We start from the raw sequence: 17,752 nt of genomic DNA on the forward strand, positions 1-17,752 counted from the left end.
CACGTGCCACAAATCTAGGAAAAAGTGACATTTGGAGAAAAGATTCTAAAATGATCTTTACATGTAACCTCCAACTGCTAAAAATATCTCCCTAAAATCTAGGGATGATTTTTGCATGTTTATCTTTTCTATTCCACGAAAAAGTAGCCCACGCATGCAAGCCAAGTTTTCCCGGTCCTAGGTGGAACTAGTCAAGTCAATGGCACATGCAACAACCTGCCTAACTGAGGGAAAAAAATGCGCATTTCTAGGAGGGAGCTGGGATGGCTTCCTAGAAGGTTTGTGCAATTTCTAGGCTGAGCAACTAAATGCTGCCTAGAATTGTGCAATTTTTGGGCAGAGTAGCCCTACTGGGAGGAATTGCGCAATTTTCTTAGTGAAGCTTGACAGGCAGATTTGCGCAATTTGGAGCCCAATAGGCTGCAAAACATAATTGCACAATTTTTGGAGGGAAGGCTGGTTCCCCTCCAGAATTGTGCAATTTATTGAGGGAGATGCTCATATTGTAGCTAAACCGAGTCCGAAGAAACATCCTGTGAGGGGGATGCAACAAGATCTAATGCACGGGATGGCAATCTGCTAGAAAAACACTGAAGCTTGTGTACTTGACAAGGTAAGACATGCTGTTGAGGAAGGTTGGTAAGGAGGCTCCAAAACAAAGCTAAGGAAAAATTTTGGAGGGTGGTTGTAGCCGCTACAATAGGTGGTACCTCAAATGGTTTACCACTCCACTTATTAGTCTATGGTTAAAATTATATCAGGCTTTCCCCATGAATATTGTTTCAATAAGCTCAAAGAAATATCTTTCCATCAACATCATGAAATGCAAACAAATAAAAAACTATATTATTATATCATATATAATAAGGAATCCATATATTATGTAATTAATATATTATATATATATATATATATATATACACACACACTACCTAATTAATATACATTAAATAATTAATATATATTGAATAAATAAACCCTAATTAAGACATTGAATGTTGACATTACATAAATAATTTAACACAATTTTTTTTTGACATTGATCAACCATTATGAGATCCAATTTCAATCTAGATGAACTTCAGTCTACACGAACTTGTAAAATTTGCAACACTTCTCACATGATTTTGTCTTGGATTCATCATTTTGAAGCATTTGCTGACTCTTTTTCAATTGATCTTCCATGGTTTTTTCTAATTTTTTTATATTAAAGAGTGTGGATCATTTTTTTCCTTTGATAATTACAACATTAAGCCATTGAGAAATAAGAAACCATCCAACCCTTCATCTATATATTATCCCATTTTTCTTTGAGTAATACTAGCATTACAAATTTTATTCAATTAATATAGTGCTTACATAATACTAGGAACACAAACACCATAAGATTGTGTTGTAGTTGCTACAATCTCCCTTGAATTTTTTTCCTATGCCTTAATTTTGGAGCTTACCTTTTGTTCATAAGAACTTATCTTTCACAGTCATCAAGTGATCCTCTTATTGTTTACTGTCGATATTATTTTTCTTTGCATGTAGTGCTTGTGATGACTTCACTCAGCCACTTCTAACAAAAGCTAACTTTTTCCTTGATCTTGCACCAACTGCCAGTCTTCCCTCTAGGAATTGTGCAATCCCCTACCATTGGAGACTGCAAAATCCCTTTAGGATCTCAACACACATTTAGGTTCAAAACTACATAACCCTAAAGACAAGAAGTCACTGAGCATGCAAACTACGCAATCTCTCTCTTAGAGTCAAGACTACACAATCCACTAAGTCAGTGAACTGCACAATCCCTTATTGTTGGGAATTGTGCAGTCCCTTTTGCCAGTGACACTGCATAGTTTCCCAGAGTAAGATAATTCTCATTTATTGAGATAGGGTCCCTAGGGTCAATTTTGGGTTAGTTTAACCAATTTTTGAGAAGAATTTTATAAAGAATGTAAAGTCTCCGTGAAATGTGGAAGCGAAACGTGCACTTAAGTAGGATTCAAAGGAGCTTTAGCCCCTTGTATGGGTAAGTGATAGGTTGGTTTTGAGACTCAACCATAGGCCACAGGCTGTGGTATTATAATAGAAAGGCTATAAATATTTGAGTCATAGCGAGTCTAGAGATGATAAGTAAGATATAAGATTATTGTTTTGGGCAAGTGCTAAGATAGGAAAGATCTGTTTCTTGTACTTAGGTGAAAAGGGAAGGCTCTTGCAATTGAGTGTGTGGAGACTTCGGTAAGTTTGCAACTGAGTGCGCAGTACCTTGCAATTGAGTGCACAAGGTGAAAGAGTCTGTAAATTGAACACTGAATATAATAAAGACTGATTTTGGAACAAATATCTTTCCTTTGTGTATTATTCTTATTTTCTGTTCAATTTATGCATTATCGCTTAATGATCTATTTTGTGTTGAATTAAGTGTAATTGCTACGTGAATCTATTGAATCTTTAATATCTATGCATAAACTAAGTGATAACCTATTTCTGCGAAGGTAATGATTAAATATGTTATGATCTCTGTTCGAATCGGGTAGATCTGTGTGAAGGTAGATCTAAGGTTATCATCCACTATGTGAAAGTTGTCAATATGCCTCTTTTAGGCCTATAAAATCCAATCGCAAACCTTTTTGAAGGTCTAAGAGCTGTTCTCATAGAGTTACAGTAGCAGAACATAGGAAGACATAGATTTGCGTGAAGGTAGATTTGAGCTACAAGGCTAATATTACTTATCACACGATCTCTAGATGCAGAAACCTAGTTCTAGCATCCCCTAATAATGCTTTAGGTGAGATTGCAACCTGCGCTATGCAGGTTATTGCTGAAAGGGCCAACAATTAGGGTTTTGTTGGTTGGCGCAAACAACTCTAAACCTGGGTCAGGACCCCTTAAGCCAACAAATGGTTCTGTTGTCAGGACATGGATCTATCTAAGAGATGTGTGATAGATGGTTTCCTAAGAAAAAAGAGATTGAAAGTGGATTGACCGAAACATGAACGCATTCACGGCTCAAGAAAACAGGAGCCCTAAATTATCCAAGGAGCAGTGGTTGCAGATATATTTATACATAGACAAAACCAATGCATTCTTTTGTTTCTTCATTGACAAAATACACTAGTGGTTGTCTAAATTGGTTGATAGTCAAGGAACGTGGAGGCTTAACGACCCTATAGTGTGGACTCCTGAACTGGTGTGACGTCTGGAGGCATCAGGAAGTAATATCGCACGGGTTGTGGATCATTGGATTGATCACACACTGGGAATTTTTGTGACTTATTTCATGATCGATAGAAATATTAGCTATAGCGAAGCGGAACGAAGGCTATTTAAGGGACTGTGAGGTAAGTATTTGAAATCATTAAAGACTTGGATTAAAATGTTATTATGTGAAAATAGGGTTATGCAGTTACCTTGATGTTTGGGGCTATGCGAAGTGGGAGATTCTTTAGAAGAAATGAAGGATCAAGCTCATAATACAGTCCGCTCATTGAACCCCCTTCAAGTGATGATGAAGGGATAGTGCTGACTACGCCGTGAAGTGAAGTTCAGTTAATTACGTAGGGTATCCCGAGGATACCTCATCCATCCACTCCACCTCCGCCTCCACCTCCACCTCATACGCCTACACCTTCACCTCCTCCACCTCCACTACCACCATTCAACATGGTGAACATGATGAAGATGTCGATTTTTAAAGGAGTAGAGAGTGAAGATCCTGAAGAGTTCTAGTTTGTCGTGGGAGCTATATGGATGGTACAATAGATTACAATTGATAGCATCAAGAAAGTGTGACCGGTTATAGCCTTACAATATTGAGAATTAAAATGGTACATCAAGTATTTCACTGATAACCCTAGTGCGACGTTGACAAAGACCCAACAAGCTTTGAACAAGGAGTTCAGAAAGCCTAAGTCAGAGGCGTAGTCGGTGACTGAGTTTAAAGAAATTCGACAAAAGGTAGATGAGACACCTTGGGATTTCGATTAGAGGTTGAAATGCCTAATTAGGCAAGCCAATATGGTAATTATGGATTCCCATCAATGCGACTAGTATATAGTGTCGCTCTTGCTGCACTTGAGAGTGCCTCTGTCAACACAAAAGATAGCAACGCAAGCTAAAGCCTTAGAAATTGCGATGAGGTTGGATGCCTTGCCCATACAAGATACAAACTTAGGAGTGCAATAGATTCACTCACAGCTGGAAATCCTGCACTTGGAGTTGCAGACCTTGAAGAAATGAAAGGAATCCCAGCGAGAGGTGCGTGCTAAAGTATGATGTTTGAAGTGCAAGAGTCATGGACACGATAAGGACCATTGCCCAGTTTATAAGAACTATATTATAGGGGGAGGGCCTGTTCTCTTGAAACCATAGAATAATGTTGGGCTAAGCGCGGGAGCTGTGCTGTGGTGCACTATCTTTCAAGTTACAAGACAACACGCAACTGATAATTTCCATCTACTATAGAAGTTTGTCTAGACCCCTTAGTAGTTGTTTTGCAATTTCTGCAAATCTGTAGGTCATGATGAATGCCAATGTAGAAGTTATGAGCTGATGATGGATAGAACCCCTACCTACTAAATGCAAGTAGAGAACTAACCTTAGGATCAGGGCACAAGAGCAGCATTCGGAGGATTCCAAGGCCAAGGACAAGGAAGAGGGGGAGGAACTATTCGAGGGTGTGGGAAGGTAATCTACTATAGCTGTGGCGAAGTAGGGCACTTCATGCGAGATTGTACAAACCCCATGCATATGTCATGTCAGTATTGTCAATAGTTTGACCATGTGATAGAGGAATGTTTGGTCCTTATGGTGAAGATGCAAGAAAATAAGATGCAACCCCAAAAACCTAGGTAGAACATTCAAATGATGAGGGAAGATCCTTGCGAAGAAGATCATAGCATAAATATAGTAACAAGAAGTGGTATGGCCACTCGTGCGGATAAAGGCAAGTAGCCTGAGGATGACGGGTGGGTGCGCAAGGCTGTTGTGAAGGAAGTAGAATTTGATCTTAATCGAGCTAAAGAGACCTTGATGGAAGCAAAGAAGAACTTCATTGAGGCCTCCACCTTAGGAAGCTAGGAGAAAATGCCAGAAACTAGTATGACACAAGAGTTAGTTCCTTCTTTACTAGATACTTTTTTGAATACCTGTATGAAGTTACTGCACGATAAGAAAGAAGTAGAAGGTTGTAAGAGTTAATTGAAAAGTTCACAAATAAAGAAAAGAATCTTGTTGAACAACAAACCGTAAGGAAAATTGGTAAGCATAAGAAGTGCACGGGGGCACGAGATGAGGCTGACTACGCAAATAGGAGACTACTAAATGGACTAGGTAATCTTGGATCTGGGATCTGATGCAAATGTCCTACCTAAGCAGACATGGGAAAGGATGGGGTGACCTGCACTGCAGTGGTCTCCTATTAAGTTGCTCATGGAGAATCAACAAACTATTATTCCAATGGGGCACTTATACGGTGTGACGGTGGACATTGAGGGCACAAGTGCACTAATTGACTTTGAGGTCATTGAAATAGTAGATGATGGTAATCCATACCCCGCGCTACTAGGAATTGATTGGGCTTTTGATATGGACGTGGTAATCAACTTGAAGAAGTGGAAGATGACATTTGAAAGGAAGCCGCTTAGGGTTGTAGTACCACTAGACTCTTCTGAAGGAGCGCGCTATACTCAACCTGTTCGCAACTTTGTGGAAAGTTATGATGATCTGGATGAGATATACAAGATCACAACATGAAATGAAGATTGGATCAATCCTATAGCCGATGGATGAATTCCGTGGGACATGGATAATTCCTCCATCTCAGATTCAGATGAAGAGCTTCAACACTGGCAGAAGCAGTTGCATGAAGTATCTACACTCCATTGCAATATGATGACCAAGTCACTACACTGTGTCTTGACTAAGGTAAGGAAGCTTTCACATTATGATGGTTTGAATGATGTGGATCTGTTTCTAGATGAATTTGAAAGGGAAGTACCATAAGAACATTGCTTCTAGGCACTAGAGTTGGCGCTGCGTGGTACACCTGCCCGTTGGTGGCGTACGCACAAGGAGAGCTTCGTTGGATGGAAGGAATACAAAAGCATGATGAAATTAAGGTTTAGATATGTGGAGATGTAAAATACGGTGGGAAGGATGATCTGCACGATCATTTGGCATGATGGACTAAGGCTTGGGGAACAAAACCACAACTAGAATGGGTGCACATTTTCTGTCATACCTTAGATAAAATTCCAATGAACTAGTATTTGGAGACGGAGCTTCACCATGGGACAACTGAATGGGACACCTTAAGGGAGAGTTTTTTATTAACTTTCAACTTTGAGGATGGATTTGAGTGCATTAATGAAGCACTCCAGCAGATAAAAAAAGCTATATTCAGAACACCTAAGGAGCTGGTAGAATGGGCTCAGCCGGATTGGAGTACACAGTCGTGCCATCCGCTGGAGTGTTACAATGTGACTGCTGAAGAGAAAGAAGAAGACCCATGTAATATTAACATTTTAGAGACAGAAGGAAAACAAAAAGTCGAAGGACCAAAATATACGAACACAGATATATCAGAACCTTCAAAAACTAGACAAGTAAATATTGGATCTGAAGTAGAGCCTAAGTTCATGAAGATAGGAGACTATTGGGATGAAGATACAGTTGATAAGGTAGTTGAACTGCTGTGCGAATACCAAGATCTCTTCCCAACAAAGTTTTCATATTTGAAGGGGATCGTCGAAGATTTAGGTGTTATGAAGATTATGTTGAAGCTGGATGTGAAGCCTATTAAGCAGAGACCTTATCGGCTAAATCCAAAGTATAAAGAAAAGGCGCACCAAGAACTGCATAAGATGCTGGATGCTGGTATTATTGAACCAGTATAGGAATTTGAATGGGTAAGCCCAATGGTGGTCCAAGAGAAGAAACAGAAAGGTGAAATCCAAATATGCGTAGATCTAAGAAAGTTGAATGATGCATGCGTGCATGATCCATTTCCAACACCATTTACAAATGAAGTATTAGAGAATGTTGGCGGATAAGAGGCTTATTCATTTATTGATGGATTTTCGAGATATCATCAAATAAAAATCGTGTTGGACGATCGAAGCAAGTCAACCTTTGCAACAGAGTGGGGTTGCTTTCAATATATAGTAATGCCATTCGGATTGAAGAACGCGCCTGCAATTTTCTCCTGAGTAGTAATTGTAGCGTTCAATGAATTTATCCATAAGTTTTTGGAGGTTTATTTTGATGACTGGACTGTGTTGGGTTGGTGAAGCACCATGTTGCGAGCCTGCGCCTTATGATGTATACATGTCGAAGGTATCAGATCACTGAATTTAAAGAAGTTCATATACTGTGTGCCCTTTGGAATATTTGTTGTTCATGTTGTATGTAAGCAAGGATTGATGGTGGACCCTACGACAATCGTTGTGATTGTGAATTTGGAAGCTCCTAGGAATGTAAAACAGCTACACATGACATTGGGACACACTAGGTATTATAGAAAGTTTATCAAGGAATATGCTCAGATAACCGCGACAATGGACAAATTATTGAACAAAGATGTAATGTTTTGTTGGGATGAAGACTGTCAGCACAATTTGGATGTCTTGAAGGAAAAGATAGTAACTGCGCCTATTTTGGTGTTTCTACACTGGAAGAAAGAATTCCATGTGCACGCAGATGCCTCTTGCATTGTGCTAGGAGAGGTATTAACATAGGAAGGAGAAGGAGAAATTGATCATCCAATAGCCTTCGCAAGAATAAAGTTATCAACGGATAAGAAGAGATATAACACTACGGAGCGTGAAGGGTTGGCAATGGTCTACATGCTGCAAAATTTTCGACATTATTTGTTGGGTGGACACTTTAAAATGTATACAGATCACTCCACGTTGAAGTACTTGGTCAATAAGCCTGTGTTGGGGGGGAATATCTACCGATGGTTATTGTTGTTTCAAGAATATGACTTTGAAGTGATTGTGAAGCCTGGAAGGCTAAATGCAGGACTAGACCATCTGTCAAGAATTGAAATGGGTGAAGAACCAAATAGTTTGGAGGAAGGACTGTTGGATGCGCAAATATTTGTGGTAAGCATCGTGGATGACCATTTTACGGATATCATTCAGTTTTTAACCATGGATACAACCCCAGAAGGATATTCTACTCAGTAGAAGAAGGAATTAGTCATCCACTCTGTAGATTTTTCAGTGATTGTGGGTCACTTGTATAAGATGGGAACATATGAAATACTATGAAGGTATGTTCCTGAGTTTGAATGTGCTAGTATCCTTGCTGAAGCACATGGAGGAGTGGTAGGAGGACACTACGCAGGAAAAGTGACTGTGCAAAATATTTTACACGTTGGATTATGGTGGCTGACATTACATAAGGATTCTAAGGCATACTGCAAGGTGTGTGATGCTTGCCAAAGGACAGGAAAGCCTTCGCAAAGAGATGAATTGCCTTTAAATCCTTAGGTTTCATTGCAGGTATTTGATAAGTAGGCCATTGATTTCATAGGTCCAATACAACCACCAGGTAAGAAGATAGGCACACGGTATAGCATTATCATAACAAAGTACTTAACGAAATGGGCAAAAGCACAACTAGTGAAGGATTGTACAACTACCACCACCGCGAAGTTTTTGTTTGAATATGTCTTAACATGGTTTGGATGCCCTAAGGTGTTGATGAGTGATAGGGGTACACATTTCTTGAATGAAATGATTAGTGTGATGCTTGAGGAATTCCAAGTGTATCATGCAAAGAGCATGCCCTATCACCCACATGCGAATGCAACAGTGGAAGAATTTAACAAAATCTTAGAGAATGTGTTGGCAAAGGTTTGTAATGCACAAAGAAATGATTGGGATATGTGTGTACCGATAGTGCTATGGGAATATAGGATGACTTGTAAGAAGTTGGCAGGCCAATCACCATTTAGGTTGGTCTATGGGATTGAAGTAGTGATCCTATGGAGTATATTGTGCCAAGTTTATGTATTGCAACTTTGACGGAGATGGTGGATCACGAGACCTTGGAGGAATGACTTGCCCAACTAATGGAGTTAGAAGATAGGGTCCCTAGGGTCAATTTTGGGTTAGTTTAACCAATTTTTGAGAAGAATTTTGTAAATAATGTAAAGTATCTGTGAAATGTGGAAGCAGAGTGTGCAGCTAAGTATGATTCAAAGGGGATTTAGTCCCTTGTATGGGTAAGTGATAGGTTGGTTTTGAGACTCGCCCATAGGCTGCAGGCCATTGTATTGTAATAGAAAGGCTATAAATGTTTGATTCATAGCAAGTCTAGAGATGATAAGTATGATAGAATATTATTGTTTTGGGAAATTGCTGAGACAAGAAAGGTTTCTTTGTTGTACTTAGGTGAAAGGGGAAGTGTTGGGTAGTGGATCCCCCATGTAATGGTTTTGAGGCTTAAAGCCCACAATTTTGGGTAAACGTATGGTAAAGGCTCCACAAAGTGCCCGGAGTGTGAATTGTAATGAGTTGAGTCAAAGGGTTGTCCGCCCAAAAATAATGTAAACTAATAGAAAGCGAGTCGGCCTGCCCATGGTTCGCGGACCATGGGAATGTATAAATAGAGTGAGGTTCTAAGGGTAGAAGGCATCTATCTTTGGGTTTGGATCAGAGGATTATGGGTTTGTGAAGGGAATATTCACTTTGAGTTTGTAAGTCCGAGTTGTGGTTGGTAGTAGTTAGAGTAGGCTCTGCAGCTGTGTGTGCAGAGGCCTGGTAGAGTCTGTAGCTATGTGGGCGGACCCCTGTAACTGAGTGCTCAGGGTGGAATTGATTGTACTGAACAAAAGATTAATAAAGATAAGTGTGTTTGAAATATTGTGCATTTGGTCACAGATCTATATGTTTATGCATATCTGTAAGATTTATGGTTGTGCGCACTGGTTATAACTGTTGAATGCTTGATTAAAGACCTTAAGAATTAGATCTGATCTATAATAAACACATTAATAATAAGAATCTAAGAAGTGCCTCGTCACTAAGCTACACGAAGGCCAGACAACTATGCAGAGTAGCGTGAGTGCGCAGATCGGTTCGTGACCCTTCCAAACCTCATCAAGACATCCCTAGGGTGCGGAAACCTGGTTCCAACACCCTCCCATACTACCTCGGGTGAGACTTCAGTCCGCGCTCCACGGATTGTTGCCAAAAGGGCCGGTAGTGCGGGATTTGTTTGGCTAAAACACTTCTGAACCTGGGTCAGGCCCCATCAAGCCAACAAGAAGGCTCCTGTAGCTGAGTGCACAAAGACCTTGGTAAGTTCACAACTGAGTGTGTGGACCCCTACAGCTGAGTGTGCGGGGTGAAAGAGTCTGTAAATTGAACGTTGAATCTAATAAAGACTAATTTTGGAAAAAATATCTTGCCTTTGTGTATTATTCATATTTTTGTTCATGTTATGCATTATAGATTAATGATCTGTTTTGTGTGGAATGAAGTGTAATTAATGTGCGAATCTATTGAATATTCAATATCTGTGCATAAACTAAGTAATAGTTTGTTTCCGCGAAGGTAATGATTAAATCTGTTATGATCTCTCTTCGAATCGGGTAGATCTGCATGGAGGTAGATCTAAGGTTATTATCCACTGCACGAAAGTTGTCATTCTGCTTCTTTTAGGTCTATAAAGTCCAATCGCAGACCTTCATGAAGGTCTAAGATTCATTCTCATAGATTTGCAGTAGTAGACCATAGGAAGACATAGATTTGCGCAAAGGCAGATCTGAGATATAAGGGCTAAGATTACTGCTTCACGTGAGACTACATCCTGCGCTATGCACATTGTTGCCAAAAGGGCCAACAGTTAGGGTTTTGTTGGCTGGCGCAAAAAAGTATGAACTTGGGTTAGGCCCCCTTAAGCCAACATCATTCCTATAAAATAGGTAATGCACAATCATTGTTTGACAAGTGGCACAAAGTTTCTATTTTCAATCTTAAGACAAGAGTCAATTTCTCCTTTATTTTAGGCATGCACGTCATAAACCATTACCTAACCTAGTGGGGGATAGATCTATATAATATATGATTGTAGAGATCATTTTCACACTTGAAATTGGAGCTCTATCCTTCCCCATGAGATCAAGGAGCTTTGGATTCAGTTTGCAACACTTTTCTGGGTAAGTTACTCATGCATAGCATTTTGTTGTTTTTTGGTTTCTTTTGCTGTTTTTATCTTTGTGAGTGTTATTTTCACCATTTATTTTCATGGTGGCTGGTATTTGTATTATTATTATCTTATACAAGTTTTTTTTGGTCCATCGTCCAGTTTTTATAAGTGTCGAATTGCCTTCTTTATTTTTCCTACTGGTATTTGCCGTTGCCGGGTCTTTTTGTGCATGCATGTTTTTCCTTTTGCATGATCTGTTCTGGACCATGATGTTGATTGATTTAACTCACCCTAAGTCTTATATACACTTCTTCATACCCGAACATTAGATCTCGAATTTTTTTTCTCTTTATCTCTCTCTCCTGGGAAAAACTGTGCAATCCTTGAGCAACTGCTACGTCTCTAATTACGCATTTCACAGATCCAAGCATAAAGCTTGACCCTTGGCCTCTGATACTGCATAGTGTGTAGTCACTGGCTTTCCTAGTTGTGCATTGCAGAGATCCAGCCCTCAAGACCAAGCCTTGGTCTTTGAGACTGCACAATGCATAATCTTCTCTCTCCTGCCTAGTTGAGACTGCACATTGCGTAGTCTCAAGCCTCAAGCTTCCTCCCTAGCTACTGATACTATGTAGTGTGCAATTCAAGAGCCTATTCTTCCACCCAAAGCCCATAAATTGTGCAATTCTTCTCTCCAGTTAGTGTGTTTCTGCTTTACATTTGGTTGATGAATTGATCTGCTTAATCTAATTTATTTTTCCCATGAGTGCATCTTTTGGTTATAGGTACTGCAGGTCTTTGATGTCATCTCTTTCTCTTCAGTAGCGATCATCATGCCTCTTAAGAGATCAACCTTAGAAGAAAAATCAGAGATAAGTACCGACGAAATGGTTGAGAGAACTCTAGTTACCATTCCTATTCTATTTGATACTCAACTCTTCATTGAAAAGGATTCTGACATTACATGGTATATGGTCAAAGATGAATTCACACCTACAAAATTCAAGGCAAATATGGAGGAAAGACAGGTGTACATTAACATCCAAAGATCAAGTTTTCACAGAGCTGCCTGCAGGTTCCCGGTCCTACCTTGCGCATATGTCATAAAATAGATTCTAAAACACTTGGATACTAATAGCATGACCCTCAGTAGTGTCATTTGGAAACAAATTGATTCTTATTTGTCCCATGAAATTCACTTCATGTATCACTTGCCTAATCTAGAGGGATATATGGATTCACACTTCTATGTAGTCACTAGCTATTTAAACACCAAGGATGTTATCAAGACATGGGTAAAAGAGCCAGCTAAGTTCCGCTAGACACCTAGTAATACTTACAAGATTAGATCTCTTAGAAAGGTGTTCCAGTACCTGATTGTGTTATGCTACTAGATATATGGACAAAAGAGTACTGAAACCTTCCTTGAAGGATGGGTTTACATGTTGCATCAAATTTTCAATGAGGGGAAGATATTCAACTAGTCAGATATTTTGGCTCAACAACTGAGGATTAATGTAAACAATGCAAAGAATCCACCCAAGGGAAAGCAAGCTAAATTCTACATGGTTGGGTACCTATTGGATGGTATATGTGCCCAAATCTTTTTCTTCCCATGGATTGGAAATGGACACCCAAGGATCCTCATGTTCACATTATTTACAAACTGATTTCAAAGTGTAGTTACATAGGACACATTGAGAAGTTGGCTGACGACTTCCTCAAAGTCTTGTACCATATGATCTTCGAAGAGGAACCCCCTTGCATGTCTTGTGAGGCAATGGAATCAGTATCAAAAGTTTCCAATTGGTTTGCCTCACTAGATGGCACTTACCTCAGGGTGTTTGGCTACAAGAAACCATCAAACTTATTACTGAGGTATGCCACAAATAATTTGGTCATGCAAGAGATCATATATCACCTTGCCACAGTCTTATCAGTAGTCCTATAGTGGAAAAATAAAGCATCCTGGCCTAGGATCATAAATAAAGAACCTAAAGGTTAAAGAAGCTGAAGGTAAATAATTGGAGAACTTTAGGTTTGGCATGATATATTATCATTAGTATGATCCTAAAGGTATTTGCAAGAAGCACTATGCCAATTTACATTTCAATTGGCCATGTGGGGCCTACTCTAGACTAGAGGAGGAGAAGATCAAGAACTACTATAATGTTTCTAGGCTCTACACACTAGTCAACCAGGCATATCCTTCCCATGTGTATCTAGAGTAGGATACCACTCTGGAAGCAAGAAAACCAAAAAAGCGCAACCTAGTGAGCATTACATATAAAAGGAAGGTTGCTCATATCTAACAAAGGATAAAATCCACAAGTTCAAAGAGGATCCAGTTATTCTGAAAGCAGTTATGAAAACTGAGAAAAATAGGATGAAAAAACAAGAAGAGAAGAAGAGACAAGAAGAAGACAAAATACAAAAGGAAGAACAGGAAAAGAGAGAATAGGAAGAAAGATGGATGCAAGAAGAAGAATTAAGAACGAAGGAGGAAGAAAAAGCAATGCTGAAGCAAGCAGAAGAAGAAAGACAAAATAAACTACAGGAATAGGAAAATAAACAACAATATGATCAAGAAATTGTCCAAGAAATAGAAGAGTTAGTAGTTATACAAGACATGGAGGCAGAAAGAGAGTAGCAGAATCAAGATGTCGATTCTTATGTGTTACATAGTAATTTGTCACTCTCCTTGTTACACAGTAATTTGTCACTGGCCTCATATCTCCTAATCTCGGATAAAGTCAGTCTCTGAGCGACATCTCCATTGTGTCATACATCAAATGAATGTGTCCACATCTTCCTAATCATTCAATAATATTAAACAAGTGCTCTTTAATCCTAAAGATTGACCCTTTTACCCATGTTTATGCATCGTTGCAAGTAAACCTCATTTTGCCTACGACAATTCTCTGTAATGAACTATAATGTCGCGACGTCATCGTAGGGGTACATCTGTTCCCTGCAATGGTTGAATTTTAGGGCTCAGAGTAAGTCCTTAAGATATTTCTTATGACAATGACTCTAAATATACTGCTTCCTTACGACGTCGTCACTGAGCCCTAGTGTATGACTTGCGACGATCCAGATATGGCGAATTAGTTCAAACAGAATGCTTCTGGGTGGTTCTAGAACTGGTTGTTGGGTCAAGGGAGTTCGCCTTTCCTCCTTTGGGATGGTGGTTCCACCTTTTGAGAAACCTCCCTTGAGGATAAGCTCCCTCTCCCTCATTTATGGAGGCTCCTCCTCTTATAAAAACACTCCCTATTGCTATGATCAGCTAGTTTTTGGGATTGAGCAAATTAGCTAGCTTTGGTGTGAGTTTGATAGTTTGCAGTGTGAATTGCTGATAGTTTAGAAATTGGTTGTGGATTGCCTTAGCCTTGTATTAGTTCTTGTGAGTGAGAGAGAGAGTCATCATCTACTTGGGAGACCCTTTTGAGAGTGAATTCTTGAAGAAACATACCGGCTGGACCCTCCGAGAAAGCTTGTGACGTCAAGGCTTGGTTGTAACCTTTTTAATACAATCAATGCTCATTTCCTATGTCTTGTGTAAAATATACTTGATAGCTTATGGTTCCTTGACTCTGTAAGTAAATAGATCATTGTTGTACTTTATTACACGTTCTGTTGTTCTCTTGTGTTGTTTCAGGTGAATTTCTCATCGAGGAGAAGGAAACGATAACTAAAGCAACGCAACGAAAGCTCCATCAAACACTGGTTTGAGGTAGGCTATTTCAATAATGACTGTTTAAAGAAATTAGCTATTGTTTTTTCTTTCTATGACTAGACCCACTCTAGGGCTAGAGGGGTTGCCTCTATCCGCAGAGGGAACATTTCATACATCACACTCCTATCACTCCCTGTTCTTACTCCTAGAGAACCCTAGTAGTGACTACTGTGTTATACTTTCACTATGAAACCTATGCTCTTACATCCCTTGAAGTTTGAAGAAAGTAGTCCCCACTCCGTTCAGAACATTTCCAGAGAATCCTTCTTAAAACCCATTTTTTAAGATCAACGCTCTTTTCCAGTGTCTCACCCGTGTTGATGGCAGAGTTTTACACTGTGACTTGTGCTGATCGATGCTACTGTTAGCCCAATACCCGCACTGGTCTACTTCTGGATTGTTTTTATAAAAGGAAATGGAGTTTCACATCTAGAAACTTCTAGTGGTGATGTGTTGGATGTTCATTTGGTTGGATAAGGGCTGAGAACTCCATATAAGGTTCTTTCCCCCTTAAAAAGGTGATATGACCTTCTTCCCCTTGAGTGGATCTCATTCTTATCCTCCTCTCCCTATATAAACCACTTCCTCTTACCCTTTTTGGTTACAATACAACACATAGTGAAAGTGGTGGAGAGATAGAACCAGCTGCAAAATTCTGAAATCTTTAGCTTTTAATAGAAGAAGATTAGTCTTAGATGAAAAAAGACTAGTCTTTGGTAGCTAAAGCATGAGGAGAGAGAGTTAGAGCTTGGAAGCCATTTCATGTCAAGCTAGAGGAGGAAAAAAGTGTTGAAAAGGCATGTAGTGGGACTTGGATACCGCAAAGGAGATCTCCAACATCAAGGCTTCGGTTGTATTTCTCTTTGAATTTTATTTTAATACAACTAATGGTTTATTTCCTATATCGAGAGTAATATTACATTTGATAGCTTAGAACTCCTTGACCTTTTAAGTATATTGGCTTTGATTTTATGCTACCATGTTTGATTTTGTTTCTTACATGTTTGTTTCAGGTACTTGAACGAAAGGAACGAAAGGAAGCTGGAGCAAGGAAGCAAGATCACCATCAAGTGGATTAGCATTATAAGAGGTAGGCCCTCTTATTCAATTCTAATCTAAGGAAATTTACATTAGATTGTCTTGTTTATGGCTAGATCCACTCTCTTGGGCTAGAGGGGTTGTCTTTGTTTGCAGAGAGGATATTCCTACACCACATTATGCCGAGTACAAAATAGATAATACTTAGTCTCCCCCTCCTCTTACAGATGGGAAATCTCCAGGTGATGAAGAGGAAATTTCTCTTTTAAATGATAGCCCGGTCATGGATATTTTTAGCCTGAATTTCAATGAGCTTTAGAGGAAACCTGTGTAGACAAGAAAGAAGAGTATACCCACTGACCTCACACATCTCGCTTTCATGAATACATAAAGGGTGATTTTCATGGATACTAGGGGAAATCCTCAAACCATTACCATAGTTAGCTTGGCCTTTGCAAGAGCTTCAAAGCATAATACAAATTATCTAATGGTAGAAAACAAGAAAATGGAAAATGTTATGTAACCAGCTCAAAAAATAGAATAAAAGATAGATCAGCGACTTCAAAATCAACCTCTTCGAGGGGGAAACCTCCTTTACATTACACAAATGAATAATTCTTGGATGATACAAATAACAAAACCTCATTTCTATGTGTAGGAGTCTAAGAGGTCACAATATAATCAAAGTTGACATAATAATAATAATATAAGGGCACAACAATAACAATAGTGGGCTTCTATGGGGCACAATAATAACAATATGGGGACAATAGGGGCACAACAATAACAATAAGGGCTACAATGAAAATAGTAATGGGGGAATCACTAGTATTATAGGGACCTAACATGTCACTCTCCTTCAAAACAATGTTTTCCTAAACGCTTGAGTAGTTCTGGATGCATTTGTATTAAATTCTCACCCTCCCATGTGGAATCTTCAGCAGCTAAGTTCTTCCACTTGATGAGATACTTTAAAATTGATAGATTTCGTAGTTGTTGAGTTCTTGTTTCTGTGACTGCTTCAGGTTCCAATATGATTTTTCCTTCCTTGTCAAGTTAATGCAATATTGTTTGAACTGGGAGTTTGTCACCTATAACCTTCTTTAAGCATGAATCATGGAAAACTAGGTGCACTTGGGAAGCTGCAGGAAGCTCCAATTTGTATGCCATAGTACCAATATTTTGCAACACCTTGTATGGACCATAATACTATGGTGATAATTTATTATCCTTCTTAGCTTGCTTGAGGGACATTTGTTTATATGATTGTAGCCGTAGGAATACCAGACACCTACATCAAAACTTATTTCGTTGTGATGTTGATCTGTCTGTTGTTTCATTCTATTTTACGCCAAAGTGAGGTTATCCTTTAAGTGTTGGAGAACTTGTTGTTGATGCTTGATGTGATCTTTGACTGCTTAAATCTTATAATTTTCTCTTAAATATGATGTGATGGACAATGGATGATATCCATAAAGTGCCATAAATGGGGTCATTTTTGCTCCAGTATGGAAGGAAGTGTTATACCACCATTCAGCTAGAGGCAACCATTTGACCCATTGTGTATGTTTATTAGATACAAATAAAAGAAGATATCCTTCTAAAAATTTGTTTATTATCTCATTTTTCCCATAATATTGAGGATGATAAGATGAGCTATGAGCTAATTGAGTACCAAGAGAAGAAAATAATTATGTCCAAAAATTTCCAGTGTTAATGTGATCTCTGTCACTTACAATAATCTTTGGGTTTCCATGTAGCTTTTGGATTGTTTCCATAAATATAGTAGAAATGGTATTGGCTTTAAATGGATGCGATAATGCA

The sequence above is a fragment of the Pinus tabuliformis genome, chromosome Q, assembly GCF_031772625.1.
Source record: "Pinus tabuliformis cultivar Carrire ecotype Pingquan chromosome Q, CPIR1, whole genome shotgun sequence".
Lineage (NCBI taxonomy): Eukaryota > Viridiplantae > Streptophyta > Pinopsida > Pinales > Pinaceae > Pinus > Pinus tabuliformis.